Consider the following 18,206-nt stretch of genomic DNA (forward strand, 5'->3'; position numbering starts at 1 on the left):
CTTTTCAAAAGCAAACTATCAATTTCATTTTGTTATTTATGTAAAACTATAGATAGCGAGTAAACACCTTTTCTAATAAATTTCCTACAGAATATGTAATTTCACCTGGATGTTATTCCACATTCTCACACATTTAAAACCCTGGGCAATCTTAATTTGGATGTTTTGACAAACTTGTGAATAATAACCTGGTTGAGCTGGGTGGTGTAATCATATCTTAGTCATTTAGAGATGCAGACACAGCAGCTATCTGGAGTCTCTCTTTCTGTTTCTGATCTGGCATCCTCTACCTAACTGACACACTTCTTTATTCATGCAGCAGTGCTGATGACTCACAGCTGACTTAGGTTATTTCATATGCGTCGTTGTTCCTTGTGAACTTTTTTCTTTAGTCCAGATTTGGTGGCTTCACCATGAATCCCCAGTGCAGTCCAGTTCATCCAAACCATAATGCTTCAAGTAAAGCCAGTCAGCTGAATGCAAACAATATTTATTTGCTGACACTTTGAGGTGCATTAAACTTTTCACAGCAATAACAGACCTCAAGATAAGCTTCTGGTGTTTTGTATCAGCAAACTGTTCCAAGAGGATGTGGTAAATACCACAATGAGCCAGCTGTTTTCAACCAATCACATTCATTCTTGTTCACTGTTTGAGCCAATCACATGAAGGCATTACAGTCCTAAAAAGCCACAAATACATATGACACATGCTCTTTGTTGTGTTCACAAACAGCGCTCACATACACACAGTGTGGAAATGTTAGAGTCTGTCTTGTTTCGGGTTACAGGGCCTCATCACTGCTTAAAGGATGAGCTCAGACTGCTGTTTGAAATATGTGCTCGGCCCGGAGTCGCTGCTTAGGTCAGTTCTTGGTAGTCAGTTAATGTCTGACGAATGAAAATTCACAGAGCATACAGATGCATAAATAATAAAAAAAAGCAGTTCCATGTCAAAACTGTACTTGCTTCAGAAATGAAGGTAATGTTAACATTAAGAACACAACGGCATGTGCCGCCATTTTGGTGTTACCTTGGCTGTTCATGCACCTCTTGAGTTTTGTAACTTGGCACAATTGCCACTATGGATGTATTCGAGGGAAAACCACGGTCCGTCTGTACAGGCATCTGTATGACACATAAATGTGAGAGCACAAGGACTCCCAAATGTCAATGAATTCACGGAGAGATTTCAGCGACACTGGGAAAGAAAAAATCAGTGTGTTACAGACTGTGGAAGAATCTCCGTGATCACTCTGTAAAGGCAAGAAAGAGGGTACAGGCTAGAAAAAAGCACCAGCAGGCAACAAGCCAGCCCAGATATTAGCAGAAATACACTGGCTGATGAGGTTTGTAAAACACAGAGATTGATAATTTATTTATTGATATTTTGTTTTAAGTCTTTTGTGTTAATGTACTTTTGCAGAATTGACTCTTTGGTGGTTGGCCTGTTGCACCCCTCACAGGCAGTTGTAGAAACTTTTTTTTTCCTTCAACCATGACTCACTTGTACATTTTGTTCAGCAAATTTGCTTGTTTCTAGACACATCTCCAAAAGTTGATTCTGTTCATCTGGACGTAGCGTTTTCAGAGAGAAATGTTTCGTCACTCATCCAAGTGACTTCTTCAGTCTCAGCTGACTGCAGGTTTCCCCAGCCTTCCCCAGCTTTATTTAATGGAAAACGTCCACAACACTCTTCTGTGTTGTGCCATCCGCTTAGCCAGAGGTTGTTTGGTTTCCCTGATGTATAAATCCTGGCAATCCTCCTGGCACTTAACAGCGTACACTATGTTACTCTGTTTGTGTTGGGGGACCCGATCCTTGGCGTGAACCAATTTTTGGTGCAGTGTGTTTTGGGTTTTTTAAGACACTGACTGTGCACTGTTAATGCTGTCCTATTATTAGACACTATACAGCAGGTATGAAGGTGGAAGAGAAGGAATCTCAGAATCATCAGGTAAAATTTATATAAATCTGTGCTGCACTTGATGTAACATAACTTTGACCTTTAAGCCACAGCCATTGTGCCACATTGTGCACCAGTCACACACTGCTCTTTTAATCCATCACAGTACACAGTAAACAAAAACACGAAATTGCCATTCAGATATTTTTTTCTTGTTTGACCTCTCACTCAGACATAATGGATCATATTATTGCACTTTCCACTTGTTGGTAATGTGCTTCTTATGCTTTATCTGTATTTGTTCGGGGACTTGTTATAAATCTGTCATGGTATTGCATCACGGACCCAGGGTTTGGTGTTTATTGGTTAATATTCGTGGATTATTGTCATTCATGGTTTTCTGCTTGTGTTTATTCTTACTTCCTTGGCTTTAGGTTTGTTTCTTTGCCTTCCCCGTGAGATGCAACCTCAAAATCACTCACTTGTTCCATCATTACTAAAGAAAGTTTATTTACTTTACAAAGTTTATTTATTTCACATGACACCCACTCCAGGAGTTTTGTTTTCCACAAAATAACTGGTGACCCTCCTACTCCTACATGCACGCACACACAGTCTCACTCTGTAAGTGAGTTGTGCACTAACTTCCGGTCGAGTGAACGCTGGCGCGCTTGGCTGCCGCTGCTCACCGGTTATTATTATCTTATTTTTTAAGTTGCTGACGACAATTTAAATCAAGTATCTAAAACGCGGCCCTGTTTTGACTTGTTTTCGCAATATTTTCGGGCTTCTATTGCTTGCGCTGCAGCTGTCAGCGGTCCCTCCGTTTGTGTTCAGTGCTCGGCCCTGATTAAGATGCGGATCCACAGGGTGTTGGTGTGGCTTGTGCTCACCTGGGTTTTTTTATCCATCATTCATCACCCGGCAACAGCTCTTCTCCAGTATTCTGCTACGGATCTTTTACGGCTCCGTTTTTGCCTGGCTATCTCTCCACCGGTGGCTCTATACTTCTACCCGGACATCGCCTTCCAGCCCCGCCGCAGGTATATCCACCGAGGGCTTCAGCGGAAGTTCAACATCAGTGACACTAACTCAATATTTTCCATCTGGTCAAAAACTCGTCATCCTCCCTGCAAGACTGACCGGGCTGTTGACCACAGTGTGCTGGCCCACCTGGCTAGATCGACTAAGCCTACTGTCAGGCATGGTAACTCCAGCATCAAGTTTGGTCTATTAAACATCCGCTCTCTCACTGGTAAGGGACATCTCGTCCATGATCTCCTCTGTGATCGTAAGTTGGACTTTCTTTGTTTAACTGAAACATGGCAACTGCCTAATGACTTTGTTTCTCTTAACGACTCCACTCCATCTGAGTTTGTTTACACCTGTCAACCTCGCATCTCGGGGAGGGGCGGAGGTCTCGCGATAATTCACCGGAGGCACTGGAAAGTGCTCCCTGTCTCTGCCCCTCCCTCCCATTCATTTGAATACACTGCACTACAGCTCCCTGGATCTACCCCCACCATCATATGTACTGTTTATCGGCCACCTAAGCCAAACAAGGAGTTTTTAAATGAATTTTCTGCTCTTCTCACTCATTTTTCTGTACTTTCTCCAAATCTGATCATTGCTGGTGACTTCAATATTCATATGGACAATAATAAAATCCCTTTCCAGAGATTTTACCTCCTGCCTGGAAAGTTTTGGGCTTCTACAGTACATAGAATTTCCTACCCATTCCAAAGGTCATATCCTGGATTTGGTCTGTTGTTCTGGCATTACCCCCACCCATTGTAAAGCCACATTGTTTCCCCAGTCTGATCATATGTTTATTTCTTTTGATGCAAACATAACCGCTTCCAAAACCTGTATCTCTCGTAATATCACTTTTAGGAAAATTAGTAATATCAACCCAGCTGTTTTTTCATCTGCCGTCCATGACCTTCCATCTATCCACTGCTCCTCAACCCCTCATGAACTCGTTTGTCATTATAATGTCAACCTTCATAACCTTCTTAACATATTTGCTCCCCTTAAACATCGAACTGTCTCATTTTCCCGTTCAGCTCCATGGTTTACCTCCGACCTGCGTCACCTTAAAGCTAAAGGACGCCAACTCGAACGTCTATTCAAGAAAACCGGACTTACTGTACATAAAGAAATGCACAATGATCATGTTTTGTTCTATAAGGACTGCATTGCCTCAGCCAAATCTGCTTACTACTCTGGTTTAATTAGTTCTAATGAAGGTAACTCCAGGTCCCTCTATTCATTGTTCAGTAAAATTACAAAACCTCCAGACACATTCCCCTCCCAGATGTATTCTGTTGATTTTTGCAATTCTCTTATCTCTTTTTTCACTTGTAAAATCTCAGACATTCACCGTCAACTTAACTCTTTAGGAGCTCCTGGCTCTGAAGTAGACTTCCTGGTTCCCCCACTGTCTTCCTGTCAGCTATTTTCAAGCTTTACTCTTCCCTCCATAACTGATGTATCTAATCTCATTAAAAAATCTAAGCCATCCACCTGTCAACTTGACCCTCTCCCTACTGTGTTAGTTAAAGCCTGTCTTCCCTCTTTAGCACCTCTCATAACCAATATTATTCATTCCTCCCTGAACACTGGGATTGTTCCTGAAGCACTGAAAAAGGCTTCTGTTATTCCAACTCTCAAAAAGCCTGGTGCAGACCCCAATAACTTTGATAATCTTCGCCCTATATCAAATCTCCCCTTTATTTCAAAAATTCTTGAAAAAGTTGTCACCGCCCAGCTTCATTCACATCTCAATGACCATAATCTCTATGAACAATTTCAATCTGGTTTCCGCCCCAATCATAGCACAGAAACTGCTCTGTTAAGGATTACCAATGACCTTCTGATGGCAGCTGATTCTGGTCTCCTATCCATTCTCATCCTTCTTGATCTTAGTGCGGCGTTTGATACCATTTCTCACAATATTCTCCTGAACCGGTTAGCTTCCATTGGTATTAGTCATACCCCACTTACCTGGTTTACCTCCTATCTCTCAGACCGCACTCAGTTTATCCAACTTAAATCCCATTCTTCAGCTCTCTATCCTGTTTCTGCTGGTGTGCCCCAGGGTTCAGTATTGGGGCCTCTTTTATTCATTATTTATATGCTTCCTCTTGGTTATATATTCCGAAAATATAAATTTTCACTGTTATGCCGATGACACCCAGCTCTACCTTTCTTCTAAACCCAATTCATCCCTCCCACCTACCTCCCTCTCAGACTGTCTTATTGAGATTAGATCCTGGTTCTCCTCCAATTTCCTCAAACTTAACAGTAATAAAACTGAAGTTTTACTTGTTGGTACACCATCTATCTTAACCAAATCCCACAGCTTTTCCATTAACGTTGAAAATTCTCCCACCCTTCCCTCCCCTCAGGTTAAGAGTTTGGGTGTCATACTTGATAATACTCTTTCATTCCAGTCTCACATTAATTACATAACACGGTCTGCTTACTTCCATTTACGTAATATTCACCGACTCCGTCCCTTCCTTACTCCCCATGCTGCTGCCATCCTTGTCCATAGTCTTATTACATCCCGTATTGATTACTGTAATTCCCTCCTATTTGGTCTCCCTAAAAGGTCCCTTCATAAACTCCAACTTCTTCAAAATTCTGCAGCTCGGGTCATAACTTGCACTCCGTTAAGTGCTCATATTACCCCAGTTCTTCAGCAGCTTCACTGGTTGCCCATAGAAGCCAGGATAAATTTTAAAATCTTACTTCTTGCATACAAGTGTATCCATAAATCTGCTCCTTCATATTTGTGTGACCTACTCCATATCACCACTGTTTCCCGCACTCTCAGATCATCATCTGCTATTCATCTTACTGTTCCGTCCTCACACCTTATCACTATGGGGAACAGAGCTTTCAGTCGCTCTGCTCCTCGGCCCTGGAACTCTCTTCCTCCTGCACTAAGAAATATTGACTCCCTCTCCGTATTTAAGACACAGCTCAAAACACATCTGTTTAAACTGGCTTATTCGCTTTAATGCTGATTTTATCTGTTGTCACGCTCTGTTTTGTAATTTTAACTTATTTTATGTATTTTATGACTATTGCTCCTTTTATTAATTGTGTTTTTTGTAAGGTGACCTTGGGTTTCTGAAAGGCGCCCTCAAATAAAATGTATTATTATTATTATTATAAAAGGCACAGTCCAGTCTTAGGCTCCGCTCCCTGAGTGGAATAATGAGTCTATGTGAGTACAGCTGCGAGTGTACGCTAATTATTGAAATTAGAATTTAAAAAATAAATAATAAATGATATATCTACTGCTGTCAACTGGAAACAGTTGCAATCATATCAGCATCAAGCTTGGCTGAGAGCTGGTATCGCTGTGGTGTTTTATTACAAAACACATGAACACGGTCAAATTGTGCAACTTTGAATAAAGCCCTAATAATGAAAAGCATTTTGAAGTTGTGTTCTGGTTATTTTTATTATTATATTCACATATATATTTTTCAGATAACAGATACATACATATATCATTGCTTTTACATAATTGGATCCCAAGTATGACATATTTTGCTTGTTATAACTGGCAGAAATTGAAAGTGATCACCAAGGCTTGAAGTGAAAACACAAATTGATCACACACTTTGAGTGTCACACATGATACAAATGATTTTTGTTTTTCACTGCATCATTATGGACTGATAACAAAGTGATATCTCATCATCTCAGACATGTTAAACACATTGATGGTCTGCCAGAACATGTCTGAAAACATGTATTTCATTAATGACAGCTGAGCATTTTTGTGCCAGAAAAAATGTTCCAGTTAAAACCACTCTACAGTTTGTGTTTAGATGTGTCCTCGATCCAACACAGCTGATTCAAATGGCTAAATTACCTCCTCAACATGTCTTGAAGTTCTCCAAAGGCCTGGTAATGAACTAATCATGTGATTCCGGTGTGTTGACCCAGGGTGAGAGCAAAAACCTCATCCCTTGAGACCTGGAGTTGGCCACCCCTGAGGTAAGCAGTTTATTTAACTTTAGCTCATTTGAATCGAAGGCCGATCCAGGTCTGATCCATGTCTTGTCTTCCTGCAGTAGGTGCTGTAGTCGCTGCCCCTGCTCTTCTGGGAGCTGCTGGTTTCACCTCAGCTGGAATAGCTGCAGGCATGATGTCATTTGCTGCAGCTGCTAATGGAGGAGGAGTGGCAGCCGGAAGTTTTGCAGTCAGCAGGTAAATTAATAATTTGATGTTTCATTAGGATTTTAACTTGCAACAACATCCAAAAATAAAAAGTTCATGAAAATATCATAATTTTAGATTAGATAATGACACTATGCTGTATCATTATGATAATTATGGTCATTATGATAAACATAACTATGACATCATCAATGATATCATTACAACAATAACTGTGAATAATGATGATGATAATGATACAGTTCAAGGATAGATAAATTTGGCTGTCATCTTTACAGCAGTGCATGATATGACTTCTTATGATGATAATGATAGAGTACACTGTGATATCAGCAGGACTGAAGTGATATTTAGTCATTAGGCACAAAGCATAAGTATTTATCACTTTCTTTGTCTAATGGTGCTGCAGGTGCAGCTGGTATGTCAGCTACTGCAGGTCCCGCTGTGGCTGGTGCTGGAGCAGCAGTGGGTTGGTTGGTGAGTTTCATCAGCTAAAAATCACGAAGAACTCGTATATTTGCTTTATGCCAAAACTGGAAGTCTTGTTATTCTTCTCAAGCTTGTTTTCATCATTGTGTTTTAATTGTGTTCATTATGATACATTTATATTAAAATTAAGTATTATGGTGCAAAGTTTTAAACCGCGTGTGTATCATTAATGCAGCTAACTGTATACACAGTTACAAGGAAAAGACATGATTTTGTGTACAAGTCAGAGAGACAACTGAACGTCTCAGTGAAACTAAATCTGTTTTCATCTGTTCTTTTGGAACATTTGTGTGTGGCATTTTCAATCAGCTGTCTTGTGGAATAGCATCCAAAACACTGATGGACTTTTATTATGTACAGCCGTGATATTCTCTCAGAAGTTGAGAAAATATCAGGGCTGAAAAGCCATATTTGAAAAAGTCTTTATTTCCTTCCATATCTGCATCTCAATTTATATTATTGTGGGTAATTTAATAATTCTTACAGGCTATATGAAGGGATAACATTATTATAAAAAAATACAGACTCATGTATGTCTTCCCAGTGCATGTGATGCTTTCAAAGATAACTCAGATGACACCAAAAACTCAACTGCAGATATGGAAGTATGTGAAATGTTTTTTTTCCAGTGTCACATTACTGCCACATGCCCCGTTTCATATGACAAAACCAGTTTTAATCCCACCTTGTTTATATATTATACAGCTTTTTACCAACTTCATAAGAAAAAGAAATTCCATAATGAGTGGTGTGTTGGTGAAAAAAGTACATTGAGATGATACAACAAAAAATGCAGCATGAAGCAAAGTTGGACGAGCTGTTATTTTTTTAAATTGATCTATGAAACAGATTTTATGAAGGGATCTCTTGATAACTGCACTGAGTGATTTTGTTTGCTGAAATGTTCTATTTCCAATTGTAAACTGTTTTTCAAGAGCAGTAATTAAAAGGATAGAACAGCAGCTAGTTTGCTTTTCTTCCACCTCAATTTACAGAGAAATAGTGCGTTTTGGGAACATTTCTTCCCATCTTTTTGGAACTACTATCAAGTACTACACAAACAGTAATGTAGTACACACACATTTAGTATAAAGTTGGGAGCTTAGAGTATTTCTTGGAACTGTGGGGAAATGCATGTATTGTCTGACTTAGATGCAATAGTGTTGGGAATTCTTCCAGCAGGACCCTGCTGTGAGCATGAGAGTACTGACAGCAATGATAGTTATACGAGGATTATGTGGACAGCAAAGTAGATAAAGTTTATGTTCTTACACAGTTTTCTGAGTATACACTTAATCTTTAAACAATGGAGGAATTATTCACATTCTTCACTTTACAACAAAGTACTAACATCACCCTGTGAACATTACATCCTGTATTTGTAGCATTAATATTATGTGAGAACAATGCAATCGTAAAAATTGGAATCAAAGAGCTCAGAAACAGTTATTTTTTAAAATATTTTGTTTTGTTTATATTTTTATTTATTGTCAACAATCTTCATTTAATATTATATTACAGCAAATTTGGTTAACTATTTCTATTCAGCCCTGACACTGGCACAGCCAGATATTCAAAGCCTTCATTTTTTATTTTTAATCAGTTTCATACATTGAATAGTTTTCACTTCTTACAAAATGTAATTCTCAGAATTTTTTTTTTTTTTAAATTCAGGTCATTTCAGTTTTATCTATACAGCACCAAATCACAACAACGGTCGCTTTATATTGTAAGGCAGACGCTACAATTTATGTCACAATAGCAGGAAGTCAGGACCTGAAATTCAGACTGGGCAGACCGTTCTATCACAAAGGTTTTTTTTTTATTCAGAGGCAGTGTGACCAAGAAGTCAGAGGACTTAGGCTGAGGGATTTGCGCAGAGAGATCGATAGAGAATTGATGGGGTGTTTCAGATAATCTGGGTTAACTGTTCCCGTGAAATTTCAGGAGCTAAGAGGGGTTAGTCCGTATAAGGCGAAAAAGGGAGGGATCGGTGGCCAGCGGGCAGGCAGGTGGAGGGCTCAGAGTTCCATGATCCATTCACAACCATTAAGGGGAGATAGCTTGAGGTCTTTGACCAGCGCGATCTGCTTAAGCTGACCAGCTGGAACAAATAGAGAACTAGTTGCCACATAACTAGAAGTAGAAATAAACACTAGTAGGCAGATCTGAGTACCACTGAAGAGGTGAAGAGTCTGGTGAAGCTCTGTGGCACAAGGCGTCCTTAAATACTACCTGCTCCATGAAGCGATGCAGCTCAGCAGGAAAGATCGGTGTCCAGTTCTTGGACTCTGCCCTAGGGTGGACCCCTCCTCTCCAGAGGAAGGGAGAGAAGGAAAAATATTTTCCATGAAACAAGGAGAGAAATTCTGGGTGCATGATAATTTGATCTCTTATCAGTCCAATTTAACCCACAAATCTGAAGCTTCAGTCTCTAAATTAACCAAATGTAATGTTTCTTTAATCAGCACAGTAACCTTCAGCTCTGCTTGTCAGTATAAAGATGTTTGTAGTCAAATATGAATTATCTAACATGAAAAACGTGTATTGAGTAGAACAATGTGATTCCTTTCAAAACAGGAGTAATTGTTACTAAAAATGTGCTGTACTGTACTTTAATCATGAAAAACAAGGACTTTTCAAACTGAGTCCAATCTTTTGAGCAGTAGTTTATACTGTTTGTTTGTGTCTGACTGCATCTGATCAAGGTTTTGTCAGCATTTTGAAACAAAGACTCAACTTTCTAGCTCTGTATTTCAACAAAAATTGAGCTGAACTATTCCAATGGCAGTGAAAAACTCTCCCTGACAAGTCCACTTTATTGCGTGTTCATTGGCGTTTTCTTATCAGTGGCTCATATTTAACTAATCCACTTTTGCATTCATATTAATACTGATCTGTCACGCTTATCAGTGGCTCATGGTTGCTTAAAGCCTATGTCTGTACTTGAGCACAGAGGCAGAGCATCATTCAATCCTGCCAGCTGCCTGTCTTGGCAGCATTTCAAGGATGACAGACTCCACTTTCTCTGCAGCAAGACAGCTCATAACTTTTTAACAGTCTGTCCCTGTCCTGATACTCTACATCAGGGGTGCTCACACCTTTTCCGCATGTGAGCTACTTATAAAATGACCAAGTCAAAATGATCTACCCACTACAAAAATCCAAAACATATACTTATTTATAAATATATTGAGGATTCTTTATATCTACAATGTATATACATGCATAACCGCAATATCCAATATTTCACAACACAATTAACTATGTAAATTTTTTGTCATTACCTGAGTTTACTCTGATGACTTGCACTGAATTGAATCAGCCAGGGATGCATAGTCCGGACAGTAGCTGCTGACGGCCAGGTTTAAGAGAAAAAACCGAGAGCTAAAAATTGGAGTTAACTCGCTGACTAGCTTGTCAGTTTTACTACACTTCGCGCCGCTGTTTGCGCATGCGCAGCGACCTAAGCGTCAGAAAAAATCTGCTGTCATCTGACTGGCTTCCCTGTATCAATCAAGTGACGGGATGGATGATAGGCTGGCATCTATTTTTTTAATGCCATGCGATCTACCAATACTACCTTTGCGATCGACTGGTCGATCGCGATCGACGTATTGAGCACCCCTGCTCTACATCATCTGCTTTAATCAATAACCATGGACTCTCACTGCAATTTACGCTACAGCTCAAAAGTTTGAATCAAGTTAGAAATGTCTTGTTTTATGAAGAAAATAAAGGTTAGTTTGATGTTGAGTAACACAAAATTAATCAGTCAGGTAAAGAAATATAAATGCTTAATAGTAACACTGAGCATAACTCAGGAATGAGGTTGGAATATCTACGCAGGTGTACACAGGCCCATTTTCATCAACAGTGCCTCCTGTCTTTCAGTGGTACATTGTGTTATCTACTGTAAGTTTATCACATTAAATCCCAACTTATCAGTCAAGAACACTTTTACCAAAGATATCAGCACAGACCAAAACTACTTTGCTGATTAAGAAAATAATACATGTTCCCATATTACTGTGTGGATCATCCCATTTTCTCTTTTCACATTGATTAATCCAAGTTGGCACTTTTCTGTAAACACAGTGAACATTTGGATGTGCCACTGCCTTCAGCTTTTTATCAGCTTCACTGATGAAAGAACTTTTTATTTCTAAAAAAAATTGCTTTTTTAAATAAATCATTTATAAATCCTTTACTTCCACCTATTTCAAGACTTTATTAGAAAAAAGCCAACAAAAGCCCCAGATCCCAAACAAAACCATATTTGTTTTTGTGATCTCTGCAACAATGGTCACAGTGGCTGATTTAATTTAAGCACATTTTGCCCCATTGAAATCATCTGGGTAACAAATTAAGCCTTCATACTTATCAGGGTGCAGGAGTGGGCTCATTCTCGTGTTAGCTATTAATTCCATCCTATCCAAAGCTTACATAACACGGGTATTTTCTTCTTCTTTTTTTCTTTTTTTTAAACTGGCTTTCTTTACATACACAAATTTAAAATTTTCTCAGGTCAAATCACTTCTACAATGTTTTTCTTTCATTTTTGATGAACACCTGTCTGTGCTAATTTTTACTGTGTACTTTTCATGTTGACATCCCCCAGGACAACATCACAAAAACCTGTTTTATTGTGAATAAATATGTGTGATGGCTCTTAGAAATCTATATCCTCTTCCAGGTTTTGGTGGCTACTTGTATTTAGAGCGATATTTGTCACCGTGGTTAGTTACTCAGCTGAGACTATATATGGACCTCAGCAACCTCAGTTTCTATCACTTATTCTTCCAGGTCATTTGGGATTATTTAAATTTTATTTGATTACACACACATTTACACACTACACAAATTACAGACAAACTGGTGATATTCTTGACTTTTAAATACATTTATTTTTTTCAGTGAGGTGTATATATTATGTCTTTCCCTTCCCCAGTTTTCTGTGGTTTTATGTTATATTATACCATTTAATTTTTGTATTATAATCTGTGAATGGTCCTAGGCTGCACTTACATGGCATTGTATATGAAGTATATATGTCTCTGCTTTCTTTTGGTTTTTTTAATTACGAACCATGTCACTGTTAGATATACAGGAGTTGAGCCAAATGCATCCCTGTAGTGCACAGTTACCTTGGATGGTCTTGCAAGGTCATGATTCCTGGCAGAAAATTTGTGCGAAATGAAGAGTTTCCCACATTTTTCTGCAATGCAGCATATTTGAGGAGAGGGTGGCCTCCTTTAAGTTCCTCAGCACCCACGTATCTGAGGACCTATCTTGGTCCACAAACACATCAGCCCTAGTGAAGAAAGCCCAGCAGCGCCTCCATTTCCTGAGGGTTTGGAGATAGAACAGGCTGCAGACTGACCTACTAGTGTCCTTCTACCGAACCACTATCTGTGTGGTACGCTGGTTGCACGACAGCTGACAAGAGGAGACTACAGAGGGTCATCAAAACTGCAGAGAAGGTGATCGGCTGTCCACTGTCCCCCCTGGACTCCATTGCCAGCTCGAGATGTCTCTCCAGAGCCAGGGGAATTATAAAGGACTACCTCCACCCTAACCACCACCTCTTCAACATCCTGCCCTCTGGAAAAAAGTTGAGATTACTAAACTAAAGAACAGCTTCTTCCCGTGGGCTGACAGAACTCTTAATGCAAACTAAGAGTGTGAACAGACTTCTCCAACACATCCACTCTGACGCTTCTAATCAACTATGTTGCTGCCATCCCATGTGCAATATCTCAGTCTTTTCATGTTCTGTGCAATATTTTTGGCCCATGTGTAATATCTTTGGTATGTGCAATATTTTGGTCTCACTGGAACTACCACCTCCACCCTAACTGACCATAGCCACTCCACCCTTATTTATTTATTATATTGTATAACTGACCTTGTATACAGCCCACAATGTTTCTCTTTCAATGTTTCTACGCATACACCATGTACATTGTTACTCACATATATGTATAAATATATATTGCTTTTTTCCCTCATTGTATATTGTTTTCTTTACTTTTGCACCTTTGTGGTCCATCTACCCAATTTCGCTGTGCAAGAAACCGCACAATGACAATAGAAGCTGTAAGTCTCTTTAAGTTTTTATTTTCTCTTTTATTCCCAAAGTTTTGCACATTTACAGTTTCAGTAGTGAAAATGGTTTCAATGTCCAGATTCTGTGTGCACAGACATAATCAAGTTTTGACCTTGGCAGATTAGTGTGTGTGTGGCTGCAGGAATGTGAAAGATAATAAATATGTCACCAGCCCATCATTATGCATAACTCTGAATGAAATGGTGTTATTTATGGTGTATTTGTTGAACACAGAATCATGATTTACAAGTGATTTTGCTGATAGTTAAGGATGCTTAATTGCTTATTATTGATCAGAATATAATCAGGTGTAAGTTTAATAAATAAAAGGGATATAAAAAATATAGTGATAATTCTAAGACAGGCCTCACACTGATGTCGGGATGCTGCTTGGCAAAATCTGATATTTCATTCCTACCCAGTATCATGGTCCTCCAGTTTCCTGCCTTGCCCGCTTCTCTCTCTCTCTTTGTCTCTAACCACACTTTGTTTTGCAGTGTCTTCCTCCAGCATCTGGCTGACTGCACTTGGGTTGACTTGGGTACTTGCCTCATCATCCGGTTCCTTTAAGCTGGAGGAGGACTGTCATTCAACGCCGGACTGCTAACTAAACAGTTAGTGAAGTTTGGTTTCTGCCACATTTAATCGTTTGTCTTCTTTGTTTGCCTTGAAGCTGCCACTTACCTTCTGTTCCTGTTTGTACAGGAATCGAGTGTGAGGGCTGAGTGAGTGTTTGGACTGTGAGTATTTTGGGGTCAGTTTGGTGGATTTGTCTCTGGCCATCCCTGTGGCATGGATGAGTGGCCTTCTGGATAACCTGCTGTTCTTGAGATATAGTTTGCAAATTCGTTACTTCCCTGTGTGAATTGCCGGGACTGTAAATAAATGCTGGTAATTCCTTAGTCCACATTTTGAATCCTTCCAAGCACTCACCATGATGCCCAGACTCTTGGTACCCGCAAAGATTACAGTAAACACACTCTTGCATTATTCAATTCAGGTGCTGAGCAGAACTTTATTGGTCATTCTCTTGCAGCAAAAATAAACATAATAGTCCTTCTGCTTCTTTAAACTCTGCCTGTCTCTGCTCTAAATGGTTCCCGACTCAATGACTCATAGAACACTAAACCCAAAAGAGAAGTTATGGAAAAAGACATCATCGAGCAATTATTCAGTGGTAAATATGGATATAAATGTAATAGGTTAATAATGAATGTTTAAAAACGTTCCTGTGATTATTTTCATGTTGGCTTGAAATAAAATATATTCCTCTGGTGTTACTGCAGCTTACTGTGAAATCTCAAGCTGACCAATCTTGCCATCATTTATTGTCAACACTTAGGCTACGTCCACACGTCCACGGGTATTTTTGAAAACGAAGATTTTCTGTTTTCGTTTATAAAAAATCCCGTCCACACATAAAGCCAAAAACGAAGTGAAACGCTTCTATAAACATGCCAGTGTAGCAGGTGGCGCTATATTCCTATCTGTGTAGAAATGTTGGCCAATCAGAAGTCAATAAGCCTGGGCGGGAAAGAGTAAACAAAGATGGCGCATAGAAGCAGAACTGAGTCGTATGTGTGGAGGGACAGTAACTGTGTGTGTATATGTAAGCATTTAAACACTGCAGAGAGTAAAATTAACAGTAACATTTTGTCTAAATCCGCCATTGTAGAAATTCATTTCACTGAAACAATAACGTGGCGCACAGTGTGACGTCAAAAAAGGCGCACACCTTTGACGCTGCGTTTTCTCTGTTTATCTCGTCCACACGTAATAGCAAAAACCGAGTTTTTGAAAATATCCACCCTGGCAGGAGTTTTTAAAAATCTCAGTTTTCAATGACCGAAAACGGCGTTTACGTGTGGACGAAAGGTGCAAACGCATAGAAAAATCTGCGTTTTCAAAAATACCCAGGTACGTGTGGACGTAGCCTTATGAACATTTTTTATGTGGTTGTATTTCGGATGTTTATGAAGTTCAGGTCATTATAAATGATAATGAACTGTTGATGGTAAGGATACATTCTCATAGTCGTTCTCTTCATCACTAGTTTCCTCTTCCTTATCATTATCCACACCTAATGATGGTGAGGATATGTTCTCATAGTTGTCTTCTTCATCACTAGTTTCCCCTTCATCTTCCCTGTGACCGTCTACGCTCACACAGGCCTCCTTGGGCTTGTTGTAATTGTCATTTGGGCTCACTTCCTCATAATCATGATCTTCATCACTCACTGGGTCATCATAATCATCACTCGCTTCTTCATCCAGTACTGCAACTTCTTTGCTTTTTTCATTAGTTTCCACTGCATCAACATTCACATAGTCCTCCTCATCATCCTCTTCATCTGCATTGATATAATTATTCCTGACTCTGACAGACACTGAAACACAAGTAAGGGAAAACAATGCAAATTTGTAATATGTATGAACATGTAAACAATGTGATGAATAATTATTTAATAATTGTGTGTCCTGGTGAGCACACACTTTGACTTTGGACGAGGATTCCAGGCTGCTTGGTTGCTCGTGGTCTTCTGCACAGCAGCCACATCACTAATGGCAGCAGCAGGAGCAGCAGCAGGACTCCAACAGATACCGAGGACACCAGCATCATCAAAGACACTAGGAAGAGAAAATTTGATCAGTTTATCCATAAAAACTACTTCTCATTTATGTTTCAGTCGAGAGCATGTAGTTTTCAGCCACATCGTATGTCATTCACACCAGTCTAGTTTCAAGAGTTTGGCTACAGAACACTATGCTCAGCAGGAGCAGATACACAGTCAACAGTCAACACTACACGCTCAACTTAAAAACCTACTTACTTACTAAAAGTAGTTGTAAAAATATGACAGCGTCCCCAGCACCAAAAGAAAGAAAGGCTAAATTAATTCAATTAGATGAAACCAGTAAAAAACATAAAATCATTTTCATCAATTTAATGTAAGCAGTTATTTACAAGTTTAAACAGTCTTAACAGACTGTCTCAAAACTTTACTGTGGTTCACTAGTGATTACTGAGAATTCTGCTGATGACAGACAGTATAATGTCCAGACTGAGAGAAAGCTAAAACAGGAAAGATGGTTAAGAAAGTTTATTCTATTTTTATTCTATTGTATGCAGTATATTATTTGATTCTATTCTATTATGTACAGTATCTTATTCTTATCAATCATTTTATCCTATTCCAGTGTTTGTCTAATTTTTGCTATGAATAATAATCAAAGTGTTTTTATTGAGTTTTCAGAAAGCATACCATTCATACAGAAAAGCTCGAACTCAAGTCCTACCACACAGTGTAAGACAAAACTATACCCAGACAGAGGAAGGGAAAAAAAAAAGGGGGGGTGGGGGGGGGGGGGGGGGGGGGGGGGGGAGTTGCCAGTCATGGAGTGGACGGAAACTCATCTTCAAAATAGGAAATGAAAGGCTGCCAGACCTTAAAGAATTTCTTGGTGTTGCCCTGTATAGTAAATCTGAGATGTTCTAATTTGAGGTGTGCCATCACCTCCTCCACCCAGCGTTTATGGGATGGCGGTGTTGCCTTTATCCAGTTAAATAGAATCAATCTCCCAGCCAGCAATGAGGCGAATGCTATTGCCTTGCTCTGAGAGGCTGTTAGTTGAGTTTCCCTCGGTGCCACACCGAAGATGGATGTCAGAGGCATTGGTTCCATATCCTTATTAGAAATGAATGAGAATGTTCTAAAGATGTTAGCCCAAAAGTCTTTCAGCCTGGAACAAGACCAGAACATGTGGCATAAGTTGGCTGGCACCTGTTTACATCTGGGGCAGGTCGGATCGGCCCCCTGGTACATTCTTGCCAGTTTCTCCCTTGACAAATGGAGTAATTTTTGCTATGAAGTACACCCTAGCACAGGATTACTCTGAAAAGACTGATTACTGCATTTGTTTTTGTTTTTTTTGGAAACTTCAGACTCATATCTTTCTGTTTCTATTCACGTTTGTTTCTATACTGGAACAGTCTCCTCCTTTACATCTGCTTCTTCTCTTTCTGGTTTTAAATGTAAACATTCAGAAATTAACAGAATGAACAGAGAAGCCTGAGAAATACAGATACACAGTGTGCACAGAAGATTTGTCACAGTGACATTTCTTATTATTTGTTTGTAATTAAAAAATAAAAAAGCATAAACTGTGTAATTTATGTATGTGTAAATACTGTACTTACTGTACTTAATGATGACACTAATTGGTGCAATTACAGCAGATCTGAATGTCCGTGTGGACACTGTGACCTCATACACACAGCTGTAGTTGCCCTGCTGTTCATACTCAGCTACAGGGAAACTAAATGAGGCTGAGTTGTTGACTGCTGGCTCTGTGAGGTTGGAGCCAGAGAAGCTCAGAATAAAATGTCCACTGGAAAATGTGGAGTTAATGGAACAGGTGAGGACAAAGCTGTAACCCCTGGTGATCTGTGCACCTTCAGGACCCCAGACAAGTCCTGCATTCGGAGACGTCAAGGAGATGC

At 39.5% G+C, this 18,206-nt stretch overlaps 2 long non-coding RNA genes across 2 annotated transcripts; one reads left to right on the forward strand and one right to left on the reverse strand.

Moving 5' to 3' along the window:
• Positions 1-7,019: 7,019 nt before the first annotated feature.
• On the forward strand, positions 7,020-14,600 carry LOC143418316 (uncharacterized). The gene is made up of 5 exons (XR_013098255.1): positions 7,020-7,138; positions 7,518-7,585; positions 13,672-13,696; positions 14,204-14,320; positions 14,412-14,600. It is a non-coding gene; the product is annotated as an uncharacterized LOC143418316 (long non-coding RNA).
• A 101-nt stretch (positions 14,601-14,701) lies between these two features.
• LOC143418318 (uncharacterized) lies at positions 14,702-16,280 on the reverse strand. The gene is made up of 2 exons (XR_013098257.1): positions 16,199-16,280; positions 14,702-16,092 (listed from the first exon to the last, which is right to left on the reverse strand). It is a non-coding gene; the product is annotated as an uncharacterized LOC143418318 (long non-coding RNA).
• Between the last annotated feature and the right edge of the window lie 1,926 nt (positions 16,281-18,206).

The sequence above is a fragment of the Maylandia zebra genome, linkage group LG4 (assembly GCF_041146795.1).
Source record: "Maylandia zebra isolate NMK-2024a linkage group LG4, Mzebra_GT3a, whole genome shotgun sequence".
NCBI classification, from domain to species: domain Eukaryota; kingdom Metazoa; phylum Chordata; class Actinopteri; order Cichliformes; family Cichlidae; genus Maylandia; species Maylandia zebra.